At 50.4% G+C, this 13,230-nt stretch overlaps 1 non-coding gene across 1 annotated transcript; it reads left to right on the top strand.

The window, feature by feature from the left end:
• The first annotated feature begins 12,001 nt into the window (after positions 1-12,001).
• Positions 12,002-12,074, top strand: TRNAN-GUU (transfer RNA asparagine (anticodon GUU)). Its single transcript has one exon. It is a non-coding gene; the product is annotated as a tRNA-Asn (tRNA).
• The last annotated feature ends 1,156 nt before the right edge of the window (positions 12,075-13,230 follow it).

Genomic DNA, 13,230 nt, shown 5'->3' with positions numbered 1-13,230 from the left:
ACTTAGTCCACGTCGGCGTATCGGCGTCCACACCCAAACACGTTCACCGGGCTGGTATTCCACGAAGCGTCGTCGAAGGTTGTAACGGTGGCTGTCGGTCGTCTGTTGATTCTTGATACGGAGACGCGCAAGTTGTCGGGCTTCTTCGGCGCGTTGAAGGTACTCGCTCACATCGAGGTTTTCTTCGTCGGTGACGTTGGGTAACATGGCATCGAGCGTCGTTGCCGGGCTCCTTCCGTAGACCAATTTGTATGGAGATATCTGCGTCGTCTCCTGCACCGCCGTGTTGTATGCGAAGGTCACATACGGAAGAATGGCGTCCCACGTCTTGTGTTTGACATCGACGTACATTGACAGCATGTCGGCGATCGTCTTGTTAAGGCGCTCGGTGAGGCCGTTGGTCTGTGGGTGGTACGCTGTCGTCCGGCGGTGGTTTGTTTGGCTGTATGCCAAGATCGCTTGAGTTAAGTTGGCAGTGAATGCCGTTCCTCTGTCGGTGATAAGGACCTCCGGGGCGCCGTGACGTAGGACGATATTTTCGACGAAGAACTTAGCTACCTCGGACGCACTGCCTTTTGGCAAGGCTTTTTCTCGGCGTAGCGGGTGAGGTAGTCGGTAGCTACCACGATCCACTTGTTTCCGAAAACCGACGTCGGGAACGGCCCCAGTAGGTCCATACCAATCTGCTGGAAATGTCGGCAAGGTGGATCAATTGGCTGCAGAAGTCCCGCTGGCCTTGTCGGCGGTGTCTTGCGTCGCTGACAGTCCCGGCATATTCTCACGTAACAAGTGACGTCGGTGGTAAGACGTGGCCAGTAGTACCTTTCTTGTATCCTCTCGAGCGTGCGAGAAACACCGAGGTGCCCTGCCGTCGGATCGTCATGCAGGGCCTGCAGGAGTTCTGGTCGCAGAGCTGAAGGCACCACAAGGAGGTACTTAGCTCGAAAAAAAGTTTTTCTTTTGTAGAAGACCGTTTCGTAGAGAGAACGACGCAAGTGCGCGCTTGAATACCTTCGGGACTTCGGCGGTCCTGCCTTCGAGGTATTCTATTAGGGTCTTAAGTTTCGGGTCGGCCCTCTGTCGTTCAGCGAAGTCGTCGGTAGTTATCGTTCCTAAGAAGTAGTCGTCATCCGGGTCGTCGGGTAGCGGTTGGTCGACAGGCGCACGAGAGAGACAGTCGGCGTCGGAGTGTTTTTTGCCGGACTTGTAAATGACAGTAATGTCATATTCTTGAAGTCTCAGGCTCCATCGTGCGAGGCGACCTGAAGGGTCCTTCAAGGTGGCTAGCCAACACAATGCATGGTGGTCGCTCACAACTTTGAAGGGTCTGCCGTAGAGGTAGGGACGAAATTTCGACGTAGCCCAGATGATGGCGAGGCACTCCTTTTCTGTTGTGGAATAATTTGCTTCTGCTTTGGATAGCGATCGGCTGGCGTAACTAATAACCCTTTCAAGTCCGTCAGTCCTCTGCACAAGAACGGCGCCAAGAGCTACGCTGCTTGCGTCAGTATGTATTTCTGTCTCGGCTAATTCGTCGAAATGGGCAAGTAACGCAGGCGTCTGGAGGCGATGTTTAAGCTCCTGGAAAGCGTGTTCCTGCGGAGTTTCCCACTTAAACTCCACGTCGGCCTTGGTAAGGTTAGTGAGAGGATGGGCGATGCGGGCGAAGTTTTTCACGAACCGCCTATAATAGGCGCACAGGCCCAGAAATCGGCGCACGGCTTTCTTGTCAGTGGGCGGCGGGAAGTAGGCGATGGCGGCTGTTTTCCGTGGATAGGGACGAACTCCAGACTTGCTGATAACGTGCCCCAGAAACAAGAGCTCCTCATACGCAAATCTGCACTTTTCTGGCTTCAGTGCAAGTCCTGAAGTCTTGATGGCTTGAAGTACAACTTCAAGGCGCCGAAGATGCTCGTCGAAACTCGAGGAAAATACAACGACGTCGTCCAAGTAAACAAGGCAAGTCTGCCACTTCAATCCTGCCAGTACTGTATCCATAACACGTTGAAAAGTTGCAGGCGCTGAGCAAAGGCCGAAGGGCATCACCTTAAACTCGAAGAGGCCGTCTGGTGTTATAAACGCCGTCTTCTCTCGGTCTCTTTCGTCGACTTCGATTTGCCAATAGCCAGTCTTGAGGTCCATTGACGAAAAGTACTTGGCGTTATGGAGCCGATCAAGTGCGTCGTCTATTCGTGGGAGAGGATACACGTCCTTTCTTGTGATTTTGTTCAGGCGGCGATAATCGACGCAGAAACGTAGGGTCCCATCCTTTTTCTTCACTAACACCACGGGGGATGCCCATGCACTCTTGGACGGCTGGATAATGTCATCCCGCAGCATTTCATCAACTTGTCTCTTCATGGCCTCACGTTCTCGCGTCGAAACCCTGTACGGACTCTGGCGGAGTGGTCTGGCATTTTCTTCGGTTATGATGCGATATTTCGTGATTGGGGTCTGCCGAATTTTCGATGACGACGAAAAGCAATCTTCGTATTGCAGGAACAGGGCCTTGAGCTGTTCTTGCTTATCGTTCGGAAGTCTGGGATTGACGTCGAAAGCTATGGGAGGGGCTTGGTTCCTCAGAGCAGGTTCCGCAGAATCGGCGAGGGCGAAAGCACTTGTGGCTTCGACAATGTCTTCGATGTATGCGACCGTTGTTCTTTTGTTCACATGTTTGTACTCATTGCTGAAATTCGTGAGCATAACCGTTGCTTTGCCTCCCCGCAGCTCTGCAGTCCCTCTTGCGACGCAAATATTTCGTGTGACCAACAGATGCCGACTGCCTTCAACGACGCCTTCCGAGTCAGGTGATTTAGGAGCGCCGACTGAAATAATGACTCTTGAGTGAGGCGGAATGGTGACTTGTTCTTCCAGCACATTCAAGGCATGGTGTTCTGACGGCGTGCGCGGCAGTAGTGCTTCTTCTGTGGATAACGTTATCGACTTTGTTTTTAGGTTGATGACAGCACCATGGAGGCATAAGAAGTCCATGCCAAGGATGACATCTCTTGAGCAACGCTGTAGGACTACGAAGTCTGTAGGATAAATACGGCCGTTAATGGTGACTCTCGCTGTGCAGATTCCTGCAGGCGTTACGAGATGGCCTCCGGCTGTGCGGATTTCAGGGCCTTTCCAAGCTGCCCTAACTTTCTTTAACTTCGCGGCGAACGACCCACTGATGACAGAATAGTCGGCTCCAGTATCGACGAGAGCGGTCACACTGTGGCCGTCGATAAGAACGTCGAGGTCGCTAGTTCGCCGTCTCGCATCACAGTTAGGGCGTGGCGTCGGGTCACGGCTGCGTCGGCTTGTTCCGCTGCTTCCATGTTGCGTCGTCAGGCCATCTTCGGTAAGTGAGCTTTCGCCGTCAGAGCTTTGCCTGTTTGGCGTTGTGTTCGGAAAGCTCCGTCGCGGCGTCGTCGTCGGAGGAGGATCTTCGGTAGTTCGTCGCACAGCAACCGCACCTCCACCGGTTGCTGCCCTTAGTTTCCCGGATACGGGCTAGGAGACCGGCCCCGCGTTGGGCCAGAGTACTGCCGGTGGTGCGGTGACGTGCGGCGGCTGGGCGACGGCGAACGCGAAGGGCTTCGTGGTGTCCACCGAGTTCCTGTCAGGTAGTCGGCGATGTCACGTGGTCGTTCTCCTGGCTGTGGACGCGGTGCATTGACGGCGAAGCCACGCAGTCCCATCTGTCGGTACTGGCAACGGCGGTATGTGTGTCCGGCCTCGCCGCAGTGGTAGCAGAGTGGGCGATGGTCGGGGGTGCGCCAGACGTCAGTCTTCCTCGGTGCACTGCGCTGGGCTGCTGGCGTACGGTATGACGTCGGTGGGGGTAGTGGCGGCGGTGGCGTCTGTCGACGGAAGTGCGATTGGGCGGCGTTTTGGCGTGGACGGGGAGGAGCGTTGTGGCGCAGTGCAGCGGCGTAGCTCATAGCTTCCGGCTCGGGCAGCGGTGCGTGGGGAATTTGAAGCGATTGCCGGACTTCTTCTCGCACAATGTCTGCGATCGAATCCACTTGAGGCTGCGCCGAAGGCAACAGTTCGCGCAGCTCTTCCAGCACGATCGCTCGGATCGTTTCAGGCAGGTCGTCGGAGTCACTGGCTCGAGCAGAAGCGCATTCTGGAGACAGGCGACGAATATACTGTCTGGTTCGCATGTCCAGGGTTTTTTCGATGGTGGTCGCTTCGGGTACAAATTCTTGGACGGTGTTCGGTGGATTCCTCATTAGTTCTGCGAAGAGCTCCTGTTTGACCCCTCGCATGAGGAAACGAACTTTCTTTTCCTCAGGCATGTCTGGGTCAGCGTGACGGAATAGGCGGGTCATCTCCTCTGTGAAAATTCCAACCTTTTCATTTGGTAGCTGAACCCGGGTCTCGAGTAGAGCAGCGGCCCTCTCTTTGCGAGCGACGCTCGCGAACGTTTGCAGAAATGCGCCGCAGAAGACATCCCACGTTCGGAGCGTGGACTCCCGGTTCTCTAGCCAGGTCTTTGCGGTGTCTTTCAGGTAGAAGTACACACGACGGAGCTTTTCTTCGTTGTCTCAGTGGTTGAGGGCGGCCACGCGGTCGTATGTTTCTAGCCAGGTTTCCGGGTCTTCAAACGATGAGCCATGGAACGTTGGTGGTTCCCTAGGTTGATGAATGACGATCGCGGGCTGGGACGCTCCGGTTGTCATTGTCGCTGCAGTCGAGGTCATGGTCTTGGTCTTCCGCACCTTGTCTTGTAGAAGGCCGTACTCCGGTGGGAGACCTTGCTGCCGGCGGCTTGTTCGCTGCTCTTGGTTGGCGTCGGTGTCTTCTCCGCGACGGGGGCTAGGTTCACTGCTTGACGGGGGCGTCCGGTACATGAACGAAGCAGCACCTCCACCAGATGTCACGAGGTCGTGACGTGGCCGGAGACAGGAAACTTCGTGTTGTGATTTAACTGTTTATTTGGGCGAACCTGTGCCCGGTAAAGGGAAAGTCTAATTACAGCACCAGTCTTGCACAGATAGCAGTCTCGGACTGATAGCGGCGAAGGCAGCGTCGGCCTTCGATCATCAACTGACAGGCGGCGAAGCGCGTCGGCATTTATACTCTTGCCGTCGAATGTTCTAGCGTTATCGCTGGCGGTGGCGTAGGTTCCAGAACAATCTGTACCGTTCGCAAAGTGGGCGTGATCTTATCGAAATGATCTACTACAGTCCGGAACCTTCTAGAAAACTGCAGGCGCGGTTTGCGCTGAGAATCGTGTGGTGTTTTGGGATGATAACAAAAACTTGGGAAATGGAACGTGGCAATATGTTATATAGGTGAGGCTGGTAAGCTGGAGACAACAATACGAACTGTTTTTTAGTTCTTCCGACTCAGCCCCCTTCAAACACACTTCTATACGCCCTCTTCGACTCACAGCAGCTGCGATATAGAGCAGCAGCGATTGAATTCATTTTCTAAGACACATGATGTTGTTTTCAGGCGGGAGGAAGTCCATACAGCGTTTCCTATTTGCTTTCCACCTGAACCTACGTCACCTTCAATGTAAACTTCAGGTCAGACAAACTCCAATAAAGGCACGACAGAGTGGTTCAAAGAGCCAGAGCTCCGACTGAGCCGTGGCTTCCCTTGCAATGTTCGAGCGTAAGGCACGAAAGTATTGCATAAGCGGCCTGCAATGCAAAAAGCTTACATTGCACGGTCACAATTAAGACACGGAAAGAACCCCTATGAGCAAAACTCTACGAAAAGTATCTTTAAATATCATTAAATATATTTATGTGATAGCTGCGCTGAACGAAAATTTTGTCTGAGTTCGTTTCTCAGTGTGCAGTCGACAGCGGCCACTGCCGAAAGTGGGGGGGGGGAGAGCTCAGCCTCCCTTACTTTCCTTAGTGGGAGGGGGCAGCACTCTCCTTGCCCCCCCCCCCCCCTTCAGGAGATACGCCTATGCTTGAGGCATGACTCTTGTAAGCTTAATCTTCAAAAAAGCATCACAAATGAATTCAAGTATTGTAAATATGCTATTTCAGAGCTGTCATGTATGTTTATGTATCCATTCATTACTTTTGAATTAAATGACTTGCCTTTGGATTTCCAAGTCCGTTCATTCGCTTAGTTTACATGTAATGTTGAAAATAATGTATAGTAATCAAGGCTGTGTACACTCTGGCCTATTTGGCCACCGGCTGGCACGTGCGGAAATGTCTTGTGCAAGTGGAAACAATGCATTGAAAATATCTGTGAAGTTGGATTGTGCAGAACGAAAGCCACGGTTTTTATTGAGAAACCCTTACCCAAAACTTTTTGCTCTATAGAATCCTGAGCATTTCACAGAAGCAATATTTCCTTACACGACCAGTCAAATAGCAGCACTTAGAAGAACTGACGCGTTCTGCGATGACATCATGCATGTAACGTGGATGCACGCTGACGAAAAAAATTTCATTGAACAACCAAAAAAACAAACACAATAACCCCAATTCTAAAAGTTCTTAGCTAACTTGTGCATAAGCTACAGAAAAAAAAATTTCTATATTATTCATTTATTTCTATTTCAGTATGAACAAATTCATCTAACCTTTTCTCAAGCATAATTTACAAAAAAGCAATATTTTTATTGTACAAAACGAGAAATTATTCCATTCGCTAACCTTTAAATATATAAATTTTTTTCTGAGCTACCCATTTCCTATTAAATCCCCCAGAATGGTTGTGAGCCAGAAATCTGCAAACCTTTTGGGCAGTACGTGCATGAAAGCAAAGGCGAGCAGCTTACGAAGAACACGACTGCATCATGTGCGAATGCATAACCAACGTATACGCAATAAATCACCAGAGAAAAGACCGCAAAGGCTCACAGCACTGTGCTCACGATGCTGGAAATTCCAGCCTTCATGTTTTCGATAGTGCTGTACACTAACGTTGCATGCTAGCCAAAATTTTTATTGGCATATCACGGGTGCCGACCCGCAAGTGAGAATAAAGATGGCGGCCTGCCCAATTTAGCGGCGGCTATGGATGGTAACTAGGTTGCCCGTCAAATTCGGTGACTACTTGTGCTTGCACTGTTGCAGATTTCATCACCCTGAAACTGGGCGGGAGGTTTGTGTGCATAAAAGCTCCCTGAGACTACGCGAAGCTGGCGCTGAACAACCACGAGTACAAGGAAGCTCCTGGAATCGTGTTTTTGAGCGAGTTAATTTGAATTTGTGCTTCTCACCGGCTTTGCATTTGTGCTACTCGCCGGGTACAGCGAGGAAGAAAAGTAACACAAACATAGCAGCGCGCTGTTTCTACTGGGCTCTGACTGTAGTGGCAACAAAACGATGCTATATGGTCTTCGCCACATGTGTGACTCTGTCTTTTTATTATCCCAGCTCCAACCACTTAGAAATAATTGTAACAGAAAGGGAGGTACAGTATAGACCGCTTATAAGATAAGTCGCGGGAGTGAAGAATATCCCCACTATAAGTGGTACCGCACTATAACTATAACGACCTTTTTCAAGAGCTCCACTAGCACAAAACATGTTAAGCATGCAGCTTTGTGTGTCTGAGAATGAAAGCATGCGATGTGTGCTTGCTAACATTTAACTTTCTGAATGTTAAAAGAATTTAACGTTCAAAGACAGGTGTTGCCAATGAAATGAATGCGAAAGGAGGGTTCATCACAAAACATTATGATTTGTGATGTCATAAGATGACGTCTTCTTCATGTAACGAGGATTTGGTGCATCATATCGTGTAAACGCAGCTGGCTTGAGAAGATGCCGGATGCCGCCAACGATCCATTTTCGCTTTTCATGAGGAATTTGTTGCATTTGCATCTGTTTTGGTGAGAATTTTTTATGCTGTTGATTTGCCCCGTTTATTCACATGGTTAATTATTGCCTCCTCATGTTATATCGCTGCGAGTTTTTTTTTCTTGCTCCTTCATAAGTGCAGCGCAACTGCAAACGCTCCAAAGTGTACAATTGGAGGGAGGGCGGAGCTAGTCAAGCTGCTTGTCAGCTTTTTATGTCACCCTCGATCATTGTCTTGGTGAAAAATAAAGGATATACTATTGTTATTTATGCTTCTGCCTTAATACAATGTATGGCTGTCATTCCGCGAAATTGCAGCTGCCACTGGTGTACGAGGGAGGGTGCTTGCAGTAATCAGGCAAGGTAAGTGATCTTGTAATACAATATTTGTGCTACACTCAAATATGTAGCCGTAATTCACAACTCAAATATTTTGCAGATTATAAGAAGTGGTGGCGCAAGACTACACTTCACATTTGGAAGCATGGCAATCGGTATGACTAAGCGGCACTGCGCTACGTCCGAACAGTCAACGAATGAGTCTTATCAGTTGCTACGCTGCCTGGCGATCACTCCAGAGTGCAACGCTTACATTACGCCCCGAAGCTGAATGGGAGCCCTAGGGCAAAACATGAGTTACACGCGAAACACGCGACAGTTATCATGCACTGTGTCGTAATAAATGCGTCCTTCTAAGGCTGAACAGGGTGCCCCCCGTGGTGAAAGCGTCCGTGTCTACAGCCATTCAACCTCTACTGTGCTCGCTACCGAATTGAACGGCCGAAGAAAAGAAGAAAGAAACAGAACCGAGCAGCCAAATAAATCTGTCCAGGAATACACAGACGAAATCCAGGAATTGACAACAGCCAGCATTTTTCTCGCCTGTCACCTTGGCTCAAGATGTGGATCGGCATCAGACTTTACACTAACGACCGCGCCTGTTCAAAACATCGGCCACGGTTGCAGGAATCGTGCCGTACATGGAGCTGTTTTTGTTTGTTTTTCGTACCAACACCTTTCTGTCAAATGGTGAATTCAAATGGCATATTTTCTCATTTTCTCGCACTTGCTTTCTCTCAGTGTAAACACATGTAATAATCAAAAGCGTTACGAAGGAAATGGATGATCACTTATATTCCTGGAAGCAGTTCAGTGGCAATTCATGCCATTTAGCGCATGAACTCCGTGGTAGCATATAATGTGCTACACCACTGTACAGTAGCAAGCATCAGAGAACATAAAGCACCCAAGGCTTTAGAATTGGCCTCTTGCACAGAAGCTAATACTCTCAAAAATCAACTTTCTGTAAGTCAAAAAAGCAACTCTCAGAAGAGCAAACAAAACAATGAAAAAATTATTTTCGGCGCATTGCTGGCCTGGCATGAGCTATCTGGTATCGGCTTAGCAGAGGACAAGCGATTGCCTCAATGAAGAAGTCGAAAACGACACATGCCTAGGAAACGAGCTAGGTGTCTAGAACAACAAGTGTTTCACATCTCAACTATTATACCTCAAACAATGCCAATACAGCCGAAGGCCGAACCGTATACAGCTTCGAACGCACCCCCGGCGTTGTTTGCGCGAGAGACGACGCGGTGATATGCCTACTCCGGTAGAGGTGCCTGGCAGCAAAATGCCACACTAAGACGGCCGCTTCCCATTGAAATCTGCTCCTTCGCCCAGGCATTGAAAAAAGGCGCTAGGCAAGCACATCGAAAGGTGTTCCACGTTGCTCACATACAAATGACGCACGAAACGTATGCGCAGGTACAGATGAACGCAAATAAGCACCTCAATTGTTACTTCCCAGTGTCTGAAAAGCATGGCGCTTTCGTAGAGACTGTGCAGCGAGTGTAGTGACCTTTGTGCACCCAATAAATACAACAAAATATTTCAAGTGGAAGACCAAGGCATACGATTCTCACCACCGTAAGATAAGCGCGCACACGCCTGAGCGTCCATTCCCCCTTTCGCAGGGCAAAGTACGCGTGAAAGACGAGAGCACGCGCCACAGCGTCGTGATCTGGCGACGCGCACTTATTGCATCATCCCACTGGCAATGCTCAAAATATAGAAAATAGAATGGTGAATAGCCGGCAGTGTTGTGACGTGACGAATTATATGCGAACGTCACAAATGGCAAATGAACGTCCCAGTCCTGGTGGTCGGCCGCTACGTATTTAGAAAGCATGTCGGTTATGATGTGGTCGAGGCGCTCCGTAAGACCGTTCGTTTGCGGATGGTACGAAGTGGCAAACTTGTGCTTTGCAGAGCAAGAGAGCAGGATTTCATCAACGACAGCTGATAGGAAGGTCCGGCCCCGGTCAGTGAGAAATTGACGTGGAGCTCCGTGTACTAAAATAATATCATATACCAGAAAGTTCGCCACATCGGTTGCGCAACTCGTTGGAAGTGCTCGTGTGATAGCGTACCGTGTCGCATAGTCAGTGGCGACAGTGATCCAATTGTTGCCTGAGCTGGAGATCGAGAATGGGCCAAGCAGGTCGAGGCCAATTCGAAAAAAAGGTTCAATGGGAATGTCGATTGGCTGAAGGAATCCAGCTGGTAGGGAAGATGGCTTTTTGCGGCGCTGGCAGGGCTCACAAGCGGCGACGTAGCGTCGAACAGAGCGGGCAAGACCAGGCCAAAGGAAACGACGACGTACACGGTCGTATTGCCGAGAGACGCCCAAGTGTCCCGGCAAAGGAGCGTCATGAAGCTGGTTGAGAACAGTCGCACGAAGATGTGCTGGTATGATGGGGAGCAAGTCATGGCCATATGGATCGAGGTTACGGCGATACAGGATGCCGTCTTTTACCAGGAACCTTTGTAGAGATGCCTCGTGAGGCATTGACTCAAGCTTGTCAATGATGGTTCGCAGGGAAGCATCCAGGCGTTGTTCGTGGCCAAGGTTGAGTAGCTGCGTCACAGGCAAGAGGTCTGGAAAGGTGTCAGTATGGGCAGCCTCTTCCACAGGGTAGTGTGATAAACAATCCGCATCTTGATGTGACCGCCCTGTTTTGTACGTTATGGTGAACGTGTATTCTTGTAATTGTAGGGACCAACGAGGGAGGCGTCCTGTGGGATTCTTGAGCGAGGCCAGCCAGCAGAGCGCGTGGTGGTCGGTGACTACCCGGAATGAACGCCCGTATAAGTATGAGAGAAACTTGGCGACTGCCCACACAAGAGCGAGACACTCACGTTGTGTGATTGAATAGTTGCGCTTGGCTGTAGATAGCAGGCGGCTTGCATACGCTATAACACGGTCTTGTCCGCGTTGATGTTGCATTAGCATTGCCCCGATGCCATGCCCACTAGCGTCAGTGCGAACCTCGGTTGGAGCTGATGGATTGAAATGGGCTAAAATCGGCGGTGTTTTGAGGAGCATCATGAGCTGGGAAAAAGATGAAGCTTGATCAACGCCCCAGAAAAACGGGGTGTCCTTCTTCAGGAGGTTTGGGAGTGGGCGTGCAATGATGGCGAAGTTCTTAACAAACCGTCGAAAGTAGGAGCACAAGCCCACAAAACTGCGAACGTCCTTTGTTGACTTCGGAACAGGAAAGTCCGTGACGGCGCGAATTTTCTCGGGATCTGGGCGGACTTTTGCGGCATCGACGATGTGGCCAAGTACGGTTATTTGACGACGAGCAAAGTGGCATTTCGACGAGTTCAGTTGAAGTCCGGCTCGATGAAAAACTTCAAGAATCGCCGATAAACGCTTGAGATGGGAGTCGAATGTGGGCGAGGAAACGATAACATCGTCTTAATAACATAAGCAGGTTGACCGTTTAAACCCTTGAAGCAATGAGTCCATCATTCTTTCGAATGTGGCCGGTGCATTACAGAGACCAAAAGGGCATGACTGTTTTTCTTTGCGCTGATAGCTTTGAAGGTATGTTCTGATGGTTGTGAGAGTGGACCACGACTGTCTCCGTGGCGCAATTGGCTAGCGCGTTGGGCTGTTAACCGAAAGGTTGGAGGTTCTAGCCCACCCGGTTGTGGTGCTGCGCTTTTTTTCCTTTGGGCTGATAGCTCTGAGGAAATATTCTGACGGTGGTGAAAGTGTAGCGCGACTGTCTCTGTGTCGCAATTGGCTAGCGCGATCGCCTTTTAACTGAAAGGTTGGAGGTTCGAGCCCTCCCGAGAGTGGTGTGTTGCTCTTTTTTCTTTGGGATGATAGCTTTGAAGATATGTTCTGATGGTGGTGAGAGTAGAGCAGGACTGTCTCCGTGGCGCAACTGGCTAGCGCGTTCGGCTGTTAACCGAAATTTGGAGGTTCGAGCCCTCCCGGAAGCAGTGTGTCAGTTTTTTTTATCTTTGCGCTGATAGCTTTGGAGAAATGTTTTCACGGTGGTGAGAGTTGCGCATGACTGTCTCCGCTGCGCAATTGGCTAGCGCGATCGGCTGTTAACCAAAAGGTTTGAGTTCCGAGCCCTCCCGGGAGTGGTGTGATGCTCTTTTCTTTGTGCTGATAGATTTGGAGAAATGTTCTGACGTTGGTGAGATTGGAGCACGACTGTCCCCGTGGCGCAATTGGCTAGCACGTTCGGCTGTTAACCGAAAATTTGGAGGTTCGAGCCCTCCCGGGAGTGGTGTGTTGCTCTTTCTTTGCGCTGATAGCTTTGAAGATATGTTCTGATGGTGGTGAGAGTGGAGCACGACTGTCTCCGGGGCGCAATCGGCTAGCGTGAACGGCTGTTAACCGAAAGGTTGGAGGTTCGCGCCCACCCGGTGGTGGTGCGGCGCTTTTTTTTCTTTGGGCTGATAGTCTGAAGAAATGTTCTGACGGTGGTGAGAGAGGAGCACGACTGTCTCCGTGGCGCTATTGGCCAGCGCGATGGCCTGTTAACCGAAAGGTTGGAGGTTCGAGCCCACCCGGTGGTGGTGCGGCGCTTTTTTTCTTTTGGCCTGATAGCTCTGAAGCAATGTTCTGATGGTGTTGAGAGTGGAGCACGACTGTCTCTGTGGCGCAATTGGCTAGCGCGATCGGCTGTTAACTGAAAGGTTGGAGGTTCGAGCCCTCCCGGGAGTGGTTTGTTGCTTTTTTTCTTTGGGCTGATAGCTTTGAAGATATGTTCTCAAGGTGGTGAGAGTGGAGCAGGACTGTCTCCGTGGCGCAATTGGCTAGCGCGATCAGCTGTTAACCAAAAGGTTGGAGGTTCGAGCCCTCCCGGGAGTGGTGTGTCGCTTTTTTTTTCTTTGCGCTGATAGCTTTCAAGAAATGTTCTGACGGTGGTGAGAGTGGAGCACGACTGTCTCCGTGGCGCAATTGGGTAGCGCGATCGGCTGTTAACCGAAAGGTTGGAGGTTCGTGCCCTCCCGGAAGTGGTGTGTTGCTTTTTTATTTGCGCTGATAGCTTTACAGTTATGTTTTGACAGTGGTGAGAATGGAGCACGACTGTCTCCGTGGCGCATTTGGCTAGCGCGTTCGGCGTTTAACCGAAAGTTTGGA

This window comes from Rhipicephalus microplus, unplaced genomic scaffold (genome assembly GCF_043290135.1).
Source record: "Rhipicephalus microplus isolate Deutch F79 unplaced genomic scaffold, USDA_Rmic scaffold_26, whole genome shotgun sequence".
Classification (NCBI taxonomy): Eukaryota; Metazoa; Arthropoda; class Arachnida; order Ixodida; family Ixodidae; genus Rhipicephalus; species Rhipicephalus microplus.
The sequence above is the reverse complement of the archived record's forward strand: the minus strand, read 5'-3'. Positions and strand labels throughout refer to the sequence as shown.